Source organism: Arachis hypogaea, chromosome 20 (assembly GCF_003086295.3).
Source record: "Arachis hypogaea cultivar Tifrunner chromosome 20, arahy.Tifrunner.gnm2.J5K5, whole genome shotgun sequence".
In the NCBI taxonomy this organism is placed as follows: domain Eukaryota; kingdom Viridiplantae; phylum Streptophyta; class Magnoliopsida; order Fabales; family Fabaceae; genus Arachis; species Arachis hypogaea.
The window spans coordinates 129,714,487-129,733,140 of NC_092055.1; positions in this window are offsets into that span (position 1 = coordinate 129,714,487).

Here is an 18,654-nt window from a genome sequence, read left to right on the forward strand (position 1 = left end):
GACCCAGGAAATATTTTAGATCCTTCTTGGTATCCAGCTACAGGGGCTTCCAATCACATTACACAAGACTTATCAAATTTTATTTCCTCTTCAGATTACACTGGTCCTGACAAAATACAAATTGGTAATGGTGCAGGTTTGCATATATCTAAAGTTAGAAGTTCTTATCTATATGCTTATGACTCAAATAGATTTTTTCAATTACAGACATTAATATACTCACCTGAAATCACTAAAAATATAATTAGCGTTTTTAAATTAGCTGAAGATAACAATGTGTAATTTCAATTTCATGCTCATGTGTGTTTTGTTAAATGCCAGTGGACTGATAAGGTGCTGTTACAAGGGTATAGAAAAGGAGGAATCTACAAATTCTATGATGTTCTTGCACCTAACACATCTTCTATTTTACCAAAACCATGTGTCTTTACTGCTTCTAAGATTTCTTTAGACTTGTGGCATAAAAGAATGGGCCATACAGCCATAAAACTGTAATTTCTGCTCTTTCAAATTGTAATTCTGACTTGGTTCATAATAAAAAAAAGTTGAATTCAGAAGTGTGAGAATTGCATGAATGCCAAGATTCATAAATTGTCCTTTACTTCATCCATTTACTTCATCCCCTTACTGATGTTTGGGGCTAAGCACCTGTGATTTCTCACTTGGGTTTTAGATACTATGTGACATTTATTGATGCTTTCTCTAGGTACACATATTTGTTTCTTCTTGTCACTAAATCTCAAGTATTTCAGGCTTTTAAACTCTTTAAATAGCAAATAGAGAATCTCACAGGATATAAAATCAAGGTTCCTCAGTCTGATAATAGAGGTGAGTACACCTCAAACCAGTTCACTCAATTCATGGCTGAATAAGGTATTATTCAAAGATTTGGTTGTCCATACACCCCTGAACAAAATGGCAGGGCTAAAAGAAAACATAGGCATCTCATTGAGATGAGCATTGCTATGTTATCTACAGCCTCTATGCCATTAACATATTGTGATGAAGCTGTGCTAATAGCCACCCATATCATTAATCGCATTCCCACCCAGATTTTGGATAATAAATTTCCATATGAAACACTATTCAAATCCACACATGACTATGATCAATTTAAAGTCTTTAATAGTATTTGCTACCCTTTTTTTAGACCTTATAGCAAAACAAAACTTGATTTTTGATCTCATAGATGTATTTTTATTGGATATGCTCTAAATTCAAAAGGCTATAAGTGCCTTTTTCCTTGTGGCAAAATTTACATCACAAGACATGTTCAATTTGATGAAACATCCTTTCCTTACAAATACTTATTTTTTACACATTCATTCCCTTCTTCTTCTACACCGGATACTTCTATACCTAGTATAGGTTCTGTTATATCCTCCACTATTTCTAATCACTATTATACTCACATTACGAATAATACTTCTCTCTCTACTGCTCTTAACCTTAACAAGTTCAATACAATACATGTTAGCAGTAGTAATTAACCTCACACCAATAATTCTTCGTCCAACACTTCTTCCATTAGTGCCGTCTCTAATACTGATCTTGCTAATCCTAGTAATTGTTGGAAAAACTCAACAAAGGTTCAAATAAGAACCTGTCTAACAGCGGAAGCACCAAAAATAATTTTTCCACAACCTGTGTGATTAAATAAGCAATACCAAAGATACTCTAAGTAGCAAATATAATGGCAAAAATTAAATAATCAGACACCAGAATTTTAACGTGGGAAAACCCCAAAAGAGGGACAAAAAAACACACGGGACCTAGTCCAAAAAAATCTTCCACTATCAGAATAATGGGTACACAAACAGTCTTCCTAGTAGCACTAGGGCATCTTAACAATCAACAAAATACATCATCAAAACTGATGAAATCAACATAAACCCTCCACAAAGTGGGTATCTCAAATCAGTCAAAAGAGAAGGCAATACAACTAGCAAGTTATATCCTAATGTTCATCTCTACACCAGGAATAAGATACTAAAATTTCATAAGAAACGGAGCAAGTTTACCAGTTCAATCGGATCAAAGTTGGCTTGCCCTTTTCCCCCAAATTCTTCTTCTCCTTCGACGGCTCACTGTTCCCTTTTTTCTTTTGTTTCAAAATGAGAGAGCCTTGCTCTCATTCTCTCTCCCTCTGTGGCTTTTTAGCCACTTCTTTCCTTTTTTTCTAAAAAACTGTGGGCCCCACTTAGTTGGAGACCCACCAACGAATCTCCCCCTCACCAACTCAAGTGGGGATAGGCTGCTCCACCAAGCTCGCCTTCTCTTTGCAGGAATCAAACTTCACTATAGGTAAACTCTTAGTCATCATATCTGAATCATTATCATCAGTATGGATCTTCTCAAGTGCATATGACTTCATCTCAAGTGCTTGACGTATCCAATGATATCTCACTTCTATGTGCTTCGATCTGGAATAAAACGTCAGATTCTTGCTGAGATGGATAGCACTATGGCTGTCACAAAATAACACAAGCTTCTCTTGATTGATGCCTAAATCTTGAAGAAATTTCTTCATCCACAAGAGTTCCTTAGAAGCTTCAAGAACAGCAATGTATTCTACCTCTGTTCTAGACAAAGCAACACATTTCTGAATTCGAGATTGCCACGACATAGCTCCCCCTGCAAATGTCATCATATAACCAGAAGTAGACTTTTTTAAATCAAGATCCCCAGCCATAGCTGCATCTATGTAACCATCCAACATAGGTTGGCCACTCCCAAAGCATAAACAAACTCTGGAAGTACCATTAAGGTATATGAGAATCTACTTCACTGCTTGCCAGGATTAGAGAGAAAACGACTAACAACTCCAACGACATGAGCAATATCCGGCCTGGTGCAAACCATAGCATACATCAAACTGGCAACTGCAGATGCGTATGGAATCTTCTTCATTTCTGCTTTCTCTTTCTCACTTGTAGGACATTGCTGTGAACTCAGCTTGAAATGACTAGCAAGTGGAGTACTAACAGGTTTGGAATTACTCATGCTAAACCTCTCTAAAACCTTCTCAATGTACTTCTGCTGCGACAACCACAATTTTTCATTCTTCTTGTCACGAGTGATACTCATGCCAAAGGATTTTCTTTACAGGACCCAAATTCTTCATAGCAAAGGATCTGTTCAAGTCTTTCTTAAGACTTTCAATCTTCTTAGGCCCAGTTTGGATAAATAACTTAATTAAGTTACTTTTGAAGAAATAGCTTAAATAATAAATGCTTATATTAAAAGTAGCTTATAAATAAGTTATTTTGTGTTTGATTTTTTAGTTCTAAAAGTACTTATTTTAAGAGAAAAGTGATAAAAAGATTTTTATTATGAGAGAAGTCATTTTTTTAACTTCTCCTTAAGCACCAAAATAGCTTTTTAGAAATTTGCAATTTTATTTTAAAAATTGTACCAGACATTAATACTACACCTTTTCATAAGTTAAAAGTTAAAAAAAGTCACTTATGAACCTATCCAAACGGGCCCTTAGTGTCATGACCAACAATCAACATATCATCAACATAAAGCAAGAGAATTATAAAATCACCATCAGAGAATTTCTTAACATATACACAATGATCAGAAGAAGTTTTACTATACCCATGACCTTCCATGAAGGAATCAAACTTCGTGTACCACTGCCTTGGCGCTTGCTTCAACCCATATAAGCTCTTCTTCAACTTGCATACAAGGTGCTCCTTTCCTTTAACCTCGAAACCCTCTGGTTTCTCTATATAAATTTATTTATCTATGTCACTGTGAAGGAATGCAGTCTTCACATCAAGCTGCTCAACCTCTAAATTCAAGCTAGCCGTCAATCTAAGCACAACTCGAATAGAGGACATCTTCACAACTGGAGAGAAAATCTCCTCAAAATCAATACCTTTCTTTTGCTCAAAACCTTTCACAACCAATCGAGCTTTGTACCTTGGTCGTGAGACATTTTCATCCGCTTTCAATTTGAACACCCATTTATTCTTGAATGCTCTCTTACCCTTCGACAACTTCACCAATTTAAACGTATGATTCTCATGCAAGGATTTCATTTCTTCTTGCATGGCCTTCAACCAATATCCTTATGCTCATCAAATATAGCTTCCTGGTAGCTCTCTGGCTCTCCAGTCTCAGTGTTCATCACATACTCATGAGGAGAGTATTTCGAAGAAGGATGACGCTCTCTAGTAGATCTTCTCAATTTAGTCTCAACTGGTGGTTCAGGTGGAACTTTAACATCTGGCACCTCAGGTTGAGGTGTAGGTTCATAATACAAATCATCACCATCATTATCAACGTGTACATCTCCCCCATCAACAGGAGGTCTAGTGGAAGGACCAGGTTCATCATCAGCAGAACGTCTAACAGTTATTGGCTTATCTGTCTTCTCAAGATCTTCAATAGTTTGGTCTTCAAGAAAAATCACATCTCGGCTTCTAATTATCTTCTTGCTCACCAGATCCCATAATCTGTAACCAAAGTCTTTGTGACCATAACCCATGAAGATACACTGCTTTGACTTTTCATCAAGTTTAGACCTTTCATCTCTTGGAATGTGAACAAAAGCCCTGTAGCCAAACACTCGCAAATGACTATAGGAGACATCTTTCCCTCTCTAAAATTTCTCTGGAACATCACCATTTAGTGGAAATGAAGGAGAAAGGTTGATCAGATCTACTGTAGTCCTCATCGCTTCACCCTAAAAGGATTTAGGCAACTTTGCATGAGAGAGCATACACCTGACTCTATCATTGATAGTGCAATTCATTCTTTCTACAACTCCATTATGTTGAGGAGTCTTAGGAACCGTCTTCTCAAGTTTGATCCCATGTCCTTTACAATACTCTTCAAACAGACCCTTGTATTCACCACCATTATCTGCTCGAACACATTTCAATTTTCTTTTTGTTTCTCTTTCAACACTTGCATGAAAGTGTTTGAAGATACCGAGCACCTGGTCTTTAGATTTCAAAACAAAAGCCCACACTTTTCGAGAATAATTATCAATAAAAGTAATAAAATATGATGCACCATGAATCTGAAATCACTCAACAAACATATCAAGGCATCGAATGAAATTAAAGTGAATTAAATCTAGCTATTTTAAGCCCCAAAAAGCATGTTTTTACACTTAAGCACAAATTAAGGGAGAATTACAAAACCATGCTATTTCATTGAATAAATGTGAGAAAAGTTGTTAAAATTCCCTAAATTAAGCACAAGATAAACCACAAAATTAGGGTTTATCACACCACCTAGTGTCTTAGCATCCATAGTACAAACATTAGTGTGAACTAAATCTAGAACATGTGATCTCCTATGAGGTCCAGAACTATGAAATGATACTTTAGCATGCTTTTCAACAAAACAATGAGTGCAAGTATTTAAAGTTGTACCTTTCACGGGAAGTGAGTGTTTCTTGGCTAAGACGCTTAATCCTTTCTCGCTCAAGTGGCCAAGACATATGTGCCACAAATCAGAAGAGGAATCATCAGCTACATTCACCTCTTCTTTGCACAACTCTGCTTGCAACCGATAGAGAGTAGTGAGACTATTGTCTTCTTTAGTAACAATGAGATCCCCTTTGGTAATCTTGCATTTTTCACTACCAAAGGAAGTACAATATCCCTCTTGATCCAATGCCTTCGCTGAAATGAGATTGAACCGCATATCTGGCGCATGCCTAACATTCTTCAACTGCAACTTGCATCCCATGTTAGTTTCAAGCCACATATCACCCATACCAATGATATCACACACTCCTTTATCTCCCAATTTGATCTTGCCAAAATTTCTAGCAGTATAGGAAGTGAAAAATTCACGTTTTGGAGTGACATGACATGAGGTACCAGAGTCCAGAATCCAAGTAGAATCATCACAGACAAGATTCACATAATTTTTATCATATGTGATAAGAACATCTTCATAAACAATAGCAGCAGTTTCTTTATCACTATCTTTACCTTTGTCTTTGTTTTTTTCCTTTGATTGTTCTCTTTTCAAGAACCTACAATACCTCTTGATATGCCCCGGCTTGCCATAATGGTGACAAATGAACTCCTTTCTTGGCTTGTACTTTCCTCTTGACTTGCTTCGACTCTCTGACTTGTCAAAACTGTGAGGTTTTCTTCTTTGACTTCTTCCCCGTGACTCTGAAACAAGTGCTTCCGACTGGGAGGAGGCATTAGTCAAACTTCACTCTCTTCTTCTGGCTTCTTCATTTAACATGCTCTCTTTAACCATTGCTAATGTCAACTTTTCATTTGAAGCTGAGTTAGTCAGTGTCACAACCAGAACTTTCCAACTATCAGGCAAAGAGCTCAACAACAACAAGGCTTGCAATTCATCATTCAAAGTGATTTCATTATTTGTCAGTAGGTTCACCGTCTCCTAAAAAATGCTCAAGTGCTCCAGCATTGATTTACCTTCAATATACTTCATATTGACAAGCTTCCTAATCAAGAATGCTTTGTTTTGCACATTCTTTCTCTCATATAACTCCTTCAATTTGTTCTACATCTTCTCGACATTCGTTTCGGTATCAACATGTGGATACATGCTAAGATCAAGCCATTGCCTAATCAAAGCAACTGCCTTCCGATTCAGCTTCTTCCATTCAGCATCGGATTTAGTACCTTTGGATTTATTTCCCTCCACAGGATCATACAAGTCCTTTCTATACAACATATCTTCCATGAGGGTCTTCCAAATTAAATAATTTTGGGAATTCAATTTGACCATATTTGGTCCATGAGTATTTTTCTCCATTTAATTAGCACAGAAATAAACAACCAAAGCTCTGATACCACTTTGTTAGGAAAACTCAACAAAGGTTCAAACAAGAACCTGTCTAACAGCAGAAGCACCAAAAATAATTTTTTCACAACCTGTGCGATTAAATAAGCAATACCAAAGATACTCCAAGCAACAAATATAATGGTAGAAATTAAATAATCAGACACAAGAATTTTGACGTAGAAAAACCCCCAAAAGAGGGACAAAAAAACCCACGAGACCTAGTCTAGAAAAATCTTCCACTATCAGAATAATGGTACACAAATAGTCTTCCTAGTAGCACTAGGGTATCTCAACAATCAACAAAATACATCATCAAAACTGATGGAATCAACATAAACCCTCTACAAAGTGGGTATCTCAAATCATCCAAAAGAGAAGGTAATACAACTAGCAAGTTATATCCTAATGTTCATCTCTACACCAGGAATAACATACTAAAATTTTATAAGAAATGGAGCAAGTTTACCAGTTCAATCGGATCAAAGTTGGCTTGCCCTTTTCCCCCAAATTCTTCTTCTCCTTTGACGACTCACTGTTCCCTTTTTTATTTTGTTTCAAAATGAAAGAGCCTTGCTCTCGTTCTCTCTCCCTCCGTGGCTTTTTAGCCACTTCTTTCATTTGTTTTAAAAACTGTGAGTCCCACTTAGTTGGGGACCCACCAACAGTAATCTTCAATCTAATATACCAAATATCACTCCTATCTCAGGAACACATATAAGCCTCCCTCCCATTGATCCTAATGGTAATCCAAATCAACTTTATAAATTTCCTCATGACAATACCTCTAACTGATAATCATCATCCCATGCTTAGAAGGTCTAAAACTAAAAATTCTAAACCAAAAGCCTGTATCACTAAGACATTTTCTGACGCCTCTATAAAACAGCCACCTAAAAATTCCTCTACTGCATTAGCCATTTCACATTGGAAGAATTCTATGCAATAACCTAACACATTAGTCATAGTGAGTTCAGTAGTCTAATCCGTTTAGTCACCACTGAAAGAAATAACCTAACCTAATAGATCAATTAAACGTTAAATTATTTTGTTGGACTCTATAATTATACCAAATTTATAATTAGGTCTCTATATTATTTTTTTCTTTTAATTGGGTCCTTATTAGTTTTATAATTATTTTGTTGGTCTCTATAGTTATACCAAATTAAGTCACAACAGAATATTTTTTGCGTAAAGTAAACATATCTATAATTAAAAATCTAATTAAATATCTTACCACATATTTTTTGGGAGAAATATTCTATTGCTTTAAACATTTTTGACACAGAAATAATTCTAATTATAAAATTAAAAAATAGTATAGAAATTCAGTTAAAAAAAAATATACAACGTATTTGAAAACTTGTAATGGTATAGAATTAAATTTCAATATTTGGAATGAATTAGTAAAACTACAGAATTGAATTGAATTCTAGTGTTTAAAATGTTTACCAAATAAATTAAAATTTTGTAGCGGACAACTTTATCCTTTATTAACATAATATCATATTAAAATAATAAATATGCTTATTTATTAAATTATATATAAAATAATTAAAAAATTGTATTTTTCAACTAACATTTTTTTCAACTAAAATTTGTTCATATCTTTTAAAAAAAACAAAAATTGACTTTGATTAAGTTAACCTCTTCAACAAAAATAAACAGATAGCAAAACTAACTATAAATACAAATTCTAGTTGTTTTACAAGTCCATTAAATTGAAAACATCATTAGAAAAATACTTTAATATAATTACCAATTATAAGAGTCTCAGATTATTTTCGAGTTATCACTTGAGCATGAATATCCAGAAATTATATTGTCATACCAAACTCTACAATTGATTCTATATATAAGTTGACCTATAAAAATCAACAAGTATACAAAATAGAAAAATAGATATTGTCTTTATTTTAATTTTTTTTATTTTTATTCTTCTCAAACAGGTTAAAGAAAAATAGGTTCACATATTTAACCAATAGCTGTAAAAAAAAATTCTCTACTAAAATTAGACTATACTAAATAATAGACTAAGTTTATTGTTTGCTATGGTACAAGTAATTGAATAAATATATTCAATTTTAACTAAAATTTAGAAAAGCACGCACGCATACAAAATTAACGTTGTATATATAATTGTGTTCTTGCATATATAGCATTGTCAGCACTGAAAATGACAATGTAAGATATTTTCTTTTGATATCTTGTATTATCCATATAGTTTTTTGGAAAAAAAAATTCACAGGAATCTGAGTATTTGCCACTTGAGATTTTTTTTTTTATTTGAATATATGTATCTTTTCATTTGTTAATGGTATTCGTGGCTCTGTGCAACAAAAACTGAATTGAATAATAAGAAAAACATAAACTCAAAACAACGAGAGTTGTTCTTAAAACAGGATTGAATAATGATATTCTAGCTCTATGTGGTTTTAGAGTTGTTCTTGCTTGAATTTTTTTTATTTTTATCATTATTGTCCATCATGCCTCACCAAAAGAACGAATTTTTAAAACTTAAAAAGAAGATACTATGAACAAAAAAAAAAAAAATGGAGATAGAAAAAAAATATACGAAAAAGATAAAGATTTGGAAGTTAGGATTTTATAAGTGTAAACGGATGAATTTGAATATTTTAGCCAAATTTTGGACACAATTTGAATTGAAATTATTGTGTGTCCACATCAGCATGTATCAAACTACCAACTTAAAACTTAGCTGTTCACATCCGAGACATTTAAACTTCTAGTAACTTTTGGACTAACGAAAATTCACGTTTTTTATAGTAGGGAATATATTTGGTCATTTTAAAAAGTGATATTTTATGCAAATTGAAAATTACAGGGACTATTTTAGGTATTACCTTTAATTTTAATATACATGTAATATAATTAATGTAACACCCTAACTTCTAGCATCACGATCGTACCAAAAGTAAGGCGTTATTAACCTAATTCCTTTTATTATCTATTTAATATTGAGCCTTTACGCGTAAATCTATCGATGGTTTTACTAAAACTATAAATTTTTCAACAAGTGCAAACAACACATATTCACATACTTAATATTAATAATACGTTATAGTAGTGTTATATACAAAAGAATTTACAAAACCTACCCCTCTGAATAAAAGTCTAACTAATAAGGCGAGGAAAAAAAAAAGTTCTAACAACTCAACTCGTAAACATATTCCTCTGTACTCCTGCAACTTCGCAATAAGCCTTCACACCTGTAGTTGAAAGGGGGTGGAGATAGGGGGTAAGAATTGGGGAGTTCTTAGTAGGGTCGGAGTTAGGAGTTAAGTTCGTTTCATTATGTTCTCAGTCAATAATAACAGTCAACAAAGTATAATCCAACTCAGCAATTACAGAATACAGAATCCAATCACAAGCACACACAATCATAGAAAACACAATCACAAACAAATATGCGCAAACAAATATGATGCATGTCTAGTCCTATACAGGCCATGAGCTCATGTGTCAGTTTGTTGCCCGATTTTCGACACTGGTCCTGAGATAAGCGTTTCGTACTGCCGCCCTTATCTCAGCCAACGTCCCCTCCATGAGCGTTACGCATCGCCGTCCTCACGGGAGAAACCTTCCTTTCGGTCTCCACTGAGCGTTACGTATCGCCGTCCTCACTGAGCCGTCCTTATAGTATCAAGTGAGCGTTACGTATCGCCGTCCCCACTAGACACTTGGCACTAAAGCCCAAACAGCACTCAATTTCTTTTCAAACTTTGCTCTCTACTCTACTGTGGCAGATTCCTTTAATTAATATATTCCCTTCTCTTATATTCTCTGCTCTCATGTGGTAGAGGTTATTTAGTTTCTTTTATTCTTTTAATTCTTTTGTTCTCGGTTATTTATTAAATTATATTTTTACTTAACTCAGCAACCTTTGTCTGCGTTTGGCTTCCAGTGTCATAACCTTTATAAGCAACCTCTGTCTTACAGGTGCGAATCTCTTAAGCCTATGCATGCAAAAAAAACCTCTATAAGCAACCTCTGTCTTACAGGTGAGACTCTCTCTAGCCAATGTATGTATTGATAACCTCTGTAAGCAACCTCTGTCTTACAGGTGCAACCATTCCCTGGAGTAGCCGATGTATATCTGGAAAGCGAATCTCAGTGGGCTCACCACCGTATCTTTACTTATCTCATTTTATTTTCGTTCTTTCTTTCTTTTTTTTCTTTCTTATCATTTCACAATATAAATTGTCTTTGCATTATTCCCCCGCCTTTCCCTAAGTATCTTATAGAAAGAGTATAAATGGTTCTTAATTTAGATTTGTCTTTCTAAAGTTTTTAGGACAGTTTTCTACTTACCCTTTTAGTATATCATAAATAAAATAATATATTTAAATAAAATACTAATATATAATATATTTCAAAAATACATTGATAATAATCTTAATAAATTAATAACAATAATAATGATTTTTTTTATTACCGAAAACTTATTAAATTAAGCTTTGTTCTTAATCTTTTATAAATTATACGGTATCTTTGAGCTTCCTAAAATATTTATATTCTTACCCCAACACATTTTATATTTTATTAAAATATTCTTACATATAATATAATTACCAAAATAACCTTAAATCTTTTATAAAATATCCCTTTTATTTATAAACTTTTTAATTATTACCCAAAATATCCAAAAACGTATATAATTACAAATAGTACCTCAATTTTTATATACAAATACAATGTTACCCTTCAAAAATAAAATTTAATTACTAATCTTTATTTTATACCAAAATCGGAACCCTTAACCTTTTTCTCTTAAAATATTACTTGTGCTTAAATCCATTCTCGAATTTTTCGATTACCGATTTTTTATAACTTTTAATCTTTTCTCTTGGCCATCAAATCTCACCAAATTTATCTCAAAATACCATACCACAACAGCTCCAAAATCACCAAAACACCCCAACTGGCTGTTCATACATAGCCGACCCAACAAATCACAAGCGACAACAATAATTTAACATAAACTCATTTAAATTTAAACAATAATCAACCAAATCAACATTCACTTATCAAATTCACATTTAATTATTCTAAAGTTACCAAAATCCTACCTCCGTACGAAATCAAACCAACAGAATCTTCGAAAAAGTTTTTTGACCAAGCCGCTGATGAAGAAGAAAACGTCAGGAATCGTCTGCGCATCCTAGAACTCCAATTGACTAAACTCAAAGAGATACGGAGCTACGTCACTGTCAACTTCTACTGGATAAAAGTAACGCCAATGTATAGAGAAGAAGGATACGAATACTTTTACCAGATTAGATTTTTTATTGGAGTTACGAATCTCAAAAAATTAGAGCCGGAAAGTCATAGCTTCCATGGAATCCCACACGGCCTTCTCTCTTTTTTTTTTTGTTTTTCTTTCTTCTTGCTTCGCGGTTAAGAAGAGAAAACGAGATGTTGATGGTGATGATTAATGAAAAGGGGGTTATGTGTCATAATATTTATTAAGGGAATGGATATATATACATATGTGTCATTGTTATATTAATGCATGGGCATATATTTACATTACTAATCTTTCTTTTTCTTTTACTATGGTTCGGTCATGCAATAGTGATCCTAACTAAAGCATGATGATTAGATGTCAAAAGGTTATATATATATATATATATTAGGCCTACATTTTCTTACTTCTTTCCTTTCATTCTTTTATTGGCTTCGGCCAACTAATCTAAATGGAACAATAATAATAATAATAATAATAATAATAATAATAATAATAATAATAATAATAATAATTTTATTTATTAAAGTAATTTTTAATAAATAGTTTAAATTAATAAAAAAATAATTAATTTAAATTTTAATAATTATAAATTAATTTAATTATTTTTAATAAATTAATGTTTAAAAATAAGAGACTCTAATTTATAAAATAAATTATAATTTATTTATATTTATATTTTAAAAAATGTGGATCATTACCATTAAAAGAAGTATTCTTAGACTTGTTTAAAGTGCAAGATTTGAATAGTTGAAAAAAAAACAAATTCAATGGTTGCAAATTATATAAATAGTTATGCCTATATTTATTGTCATGTTAAAATCTGATAGAATTGTTTTTTCATATAAGAAAAATTAATATTCTAAATTTTGTTTTCCAAATATTCTAATTTGTGTACTTTTGTTTCTCTGTCACCAAGTGCCAATTATATTGTTCTAACTATGCACAAATCATTATTTTTGTGCAAACATGTATATATTATAACATAATTCTTCTCTTGTAAATAAATCCAGTTAATTCTCAAATTCATCTTTAAAAAATAACTAATTTTTAAATTAATCTTTAAAAAAATTTATTAGTCATATTAGATTTTAAAAGACATAATCATAAGTTAGATCAATTTTTCAATCAATTAGATAATGATATTACGTTAAACATTACGGACATCACAGACATGATGACAAAGTTAGTTAGATAATAATGCATCACATTAAGTATCTTGTATGCCATGATGACAACAGGTTAATACCACCTATCAAAAAATGATTGATTAATATGTCATGTCAAGTTAAAATATAAGAATTATTTTATGACATGTTAACCTTTCATGCACTACAAGAAAAACACACATTCAGGTACATTTGAAAAGTGTAGCCAAAAGTGAAAAAAAAATGATTTCTTAGGCTATGGCTACGCTTTCTGGGCTACGGCTATGTTTTTTGGGGTGATTTCTATTCGACCGTTGCCTATTCTCAAAGGCTATGCTTTTTTGCACCAAGGGCTACGCTTTTGGCGTTTGGGAATAGGGTGCGTTTTTCAAGTGATGCTGTCCAGGACCAAAGGCTACGCTTTTCAGCTTCTATTTTTGCCAGAATAGGCTACGCAACGCTACTGCATCACTTGTAAAGCGTAGCCACATTGTATACCATGGCTATTTTTTTAAGTGTAGCCTTAAGTCTCGTTATATATATATATATATATATATATATATATATATATATATATATATATATATATATATATATATATATATCTAATAATTATTAATACAACATAATAGTTAATATGATTACATGTATAATAATTCTGTATTTTTATTTAAATGAGTTGAATATTATAAAATAAAAATAAATACATAATTATACTAAATAATTTCTTTAAATAATAAAAATTATCTCTAACCAAAATATATTTATAATAATGATCCAAAAGTACTAGAATGAAGTTAATTGTAAAAATTCATACATCTCACAAGGACATTTTTTCAAGTACACAAGGACAATGGTGATCATGCACAGCCTACATGAGTAATACAGAGTGATAAAGGTTCAGTAGAGTTTCTACTTATCATATCACCAAGATGATGATGACAAACTATTACTTAACACCAAACAACATCAATCTCACATATGCTTAAATTCCACGCTAGGAGTGAACTTTCATTTACTTCCATATATCACTATCATTGACATACAACATCTGCACAAAAGCATTGGACAGTATCTGCTGTTAAAACTGAGACTTGTCAAGACTGTCAAAGTAAGGATGATCAAGTGCTGCCTTGGCAGAGATTCTCTCAGCAGGATTATACTTGAGCATTTTTTGCACGACAAAATATCTAGTATAGTCAGTCCTAAGTTTGTACAGAAGATAAGTAAACGTATTATTATAGCCAAATTAAAGGTAACATGAATTTTAGTTATTTCAAATGCTACAATAGATAATACTTCCCAAGCAACACCTTGTGAGCTACTTCAAATAACTTATAAAACTTTAGATATATTACTATGTAGAGTACTGTTTAACAAATGCTATTCAAGTACAGTCCAGACCAGTTCAACCTTTAAACTAATATTAGAACTGCGAGTTTCTACCGCTATTAGAATGTAAAGTGAGAAAGTGAGAAACTAATCATCTTGCACCCTTGCATCAATAACTTCATTGTGTTTAGGCCCTAACATTGTTGCTTTACAGTTATCTGTCCTCACTTTAGAGGATCCTATTCTTAGGAACTCATTAGAATAATGCTTTTATAGAGGAACACAAACCGTGAGAAGGTCTACTCCATCAGGTCCCAAAGTTGGCACAGTCCTCGCCAAGTTCTGAGGTTCCCACTTTGGGTAGGTATGCCAATCACGAAGCAAAGTAACTCCTGGCCATTGCTTCTCAGTTGGAGTTCCCAAAATCCTGGAAAGATCAAATTCAAAAAAAAGTAGTTAGTATGAGAGTGAAAAAACAGCAGAAAAAATTTTCTTTTCCTATGATCACCATATATTTCAGAGCAGATTTCTTTAACACTGGTCTATTCAAAGTTGTTATTAGATTCTTGTACATAAGGCTGAGTAAAAGAGCAGCAATGTCAAGCGGTTAATATTGCAATCTGGCTTTTCCACCAAGTAAGTTTCAAAGAAGTACATAAAGATATTAAAATCCTATATGTTTCTGACATGTAATATTATCACAGTCATACACAGATTAAAATCATTTTCAGATGGGGCACATGACAACTCAAAGTTTCTTTCCATTTCATTTTAATTTCGTGCATCAGTAACTTGCAAAGTAGTACAACACGAAATGAAAAATCTGAACAGACAATGAGTCTAACTCATTTATTGAACAAATTTTGGCATGAAACTGAAATGCAGAAACCATAATACCTGACTTCAATTTCTCATCCGGCCCAGTCAAGGGCTTTCTGAGCTGGTTCGGTCAATGGAGGATGCTCGGGGCTAAAGAAATACAAGTCAGATTTCCCAAGTAGCTCTGTTATTTCTTCTGGTACTTTGAAAAGAGAAATTCAATTGGCTCTCAAGAATTTTGCAGCTTTACTTGTTCCTAAAAGAATACAAAAAAAAAAAATTATTTTAGTGCTTATGAGTAGAAGAAAGGCACAGAGCTATAAATTTAGAAAATGGATTCATTCAACTTCATGAAATCAAGATGGAAGGACATTGCTGCAAATCAAATTTCATTTAGTATCTAATCTAAATTCCGACCTGATCTTCCCACGATCTACAACCATAAAATTTTAAGCATATTAAAATTCTAAACTTAATCCACCAAACTTTTAACTATAGCTGATGCATCTGCATTACTCAATAGTAGTCCAAGTTTAAAACTATTGCTTATTTAAGCATCCACACAACATAAACCACTAATTCACAAATGTGGTATAAGGATATTAGATAAACAAGCTAATATTATGAAATATTGAGTGTATAAGCATAAGGCCATGGCAAAAAAAGAACTAATAACTATGCAAATGAGCAGTTCCAAAAAAGGAACAAAACAATGCATCCAGCCATCATGATCAGATCAGAGTAAAGAAAAATAAGAGTCATAAGAGCAATGCACAATTTTCTAATAATCTGTTCTCATGAAGGCTCTTTAAAGGAAAATGATTTTGCACTCAGTTAATTTTTGGGTGGTGGGGAGGTGAGATAAAAATCGAACACAACCCTCGGATTTCATGGCCAAAAGCAAATTCATATACAGCTTTTGCAGCAAGCTTTATGTACATCCTTTGTGCACCATTTACAACCAGCAGTGAGGATCATTAAACGGTAATTGTAGATATGGATTCAAGTTAGATTCAGAATTCAATTATGTAATCTACAAACCAAATAAATTGAAGCTTGCCGAAGACCCCCCAACAAAATTCACATGATTAAATTTTTCAAAAAACTCTATTTTACTCTGTATTATAATTTAGATTTGAAACAATAAAAGTAGCATGCATAGCAATCACCAATTAAAAATTTCTTAGCTAAGACTACAGAAATTTGCTGCTGAAACAGCTAAGCTAAGACAAAATTTTTCCCATCAATTGTATGTTAAATTAGTCCGAAACTCTGTTTCAATTCCATGCTAAAGTTTTGCAAAAAAATCCTAAAAAATAACTAAAGTACTATCTCTAATTCCAGATAAAGTACTAGTAAGGAATGGAAGTATTAACATCAACAAAACACATTAACTTTCTGGTTCAAATATAGAACATATAATTTTAACCAAGCCTAACCACAACACTATCTCACATCTCCTACCCAACTTTTCAAGAAAACAAGACAACACATGATGATTTCATTTGTTTTATGCCCAAAATTCGAAAACAAAATGCAAAATCAACAAACCCTAACAAAGAAAGATGCAAAATCATAAAGCAAAATGCAAAATAAAAAAGAAAACTCTAACATAGTAAGAAGCAAAAATTACAAAAGATTGTAGAACTCCAAAAATCAGAACAACAAACCCTCAAAAAAATCACAAAACCAGAAAATTCATACACACCATTGTCTCGGTTCATCGTCACTACCATATCAGTTCTCCATCGCGGTGAGTGAAGATGAACCAGTTACAAACAAAGAGTGGGGAAAGAGGCATACCAACAGTCTCGTTGCTGCTTGATGTTTTGATTTGAGTTATCTCCTCCGCTGCTTGATACACAAAATCGCAAGAAAAGACAATAGACGAACGAACCTGGGGCTTGTGGTGAACGAACCTAGAAGAATGAGTTCTCCTATGCCACAACACAAAATCACAAAATCAATTCATGAGTTCACAGATTATCGTACCAAACCCCCAAATTGAAACCCTAAAATTGGAACCCTACATTCTCAAATTTCAGAAAACCAAATGAAGGTGGATGCATACCTTCTCGACGATGGTGAGCAAATGAAGAGAGGCTTTCAGTTGAGCGCAACGTCTTCCTGATGTGAGCGCACAACGAAGAGAAGCGACGGTGCGGTGAAGATGAGTGACGGCGTGGTGAGTGGTGAAGATGAGTTAGTGTAGAGTCTTCCTGGAGGTGAGTGGTGACGCCGTGAGTGGTGTGGTGATGGCGGACCCTTTCTCTGATTTGGGGTGATGAGTGGCGCGAAGAAGAAGGGAAAAGCTAACAAGGGTGATGATGAGTGTTACGTTTCATTCGCGATTTGGTGAGGGTTTTCGCGATGGTGAGGGTTTTCTTCTCTGAAAGGGTGATGATGACGAGCTTTGGAGGGAATGGGTAACAATTTCACTAAGTTAAGAGGGAAAAAATGTGAGCTGGGTGTGCGTACTTGCGGGGAAAGTTAAGAGGAAAAAAATTCACTAAGTATCAAATTTTTTGTTCTAGATACATTAGGCATCACTTTTAAAACGCACCCAAAACTTAACAAATAGGCTACCCTCTAAAAGCGTCCTCTTTGATACGAAAAGTGAACCTATAGATATCAACCTACGGCTACGCTTTATAAGTGATTTCTATAATACCTAAGGCTACACTTTTTAAATGATGCCGCAATTGTGTATCCTTTTCTCTTATAAAAAGGCAACACGGAAAAAAGCGTAGCCTATTCATAGAATAGGCTACGCTTTTCAAATGTAGCTTAAAAAAGTGTGGCTGAATAGGTATTTTTCTTGTAGTGTCATGTCATCGCACTACTAAAAAAGTTAGTTTTAGCGACAAATTTTTAGTGGCCATAATACAATAGTTACTATTAATTTTATTTAAGTTATGTTTTAGTGGCAATTATACATTTGTCGTTATTATTATATTTTATAATTGCAATGATACCTATTGCCACTAAATTATTACTATCTTTTTATTTTAGTTCTAATTTTTTTACATCAACAACGGCAATTACCATTATTGCCGCTAAATTTTTTATTTTATTTTTATTTTTATTTTCATCGTCTTCTTCCATCAATTGCCAAACATACTAAAAAACTCTCCCACCCTAAATCAGAAACTCACAACAGCACAACCTCAAGCATTCCCTTTATCGCCGACCACTGTCGCAGACCCTGCCATCGCCGACTTCCGTTCATCATTCAAACTGCATGGTTGTTCCTATTTTCATCCTCCGCCTCAGATCCGCATTGCTGTCTTCATTTCT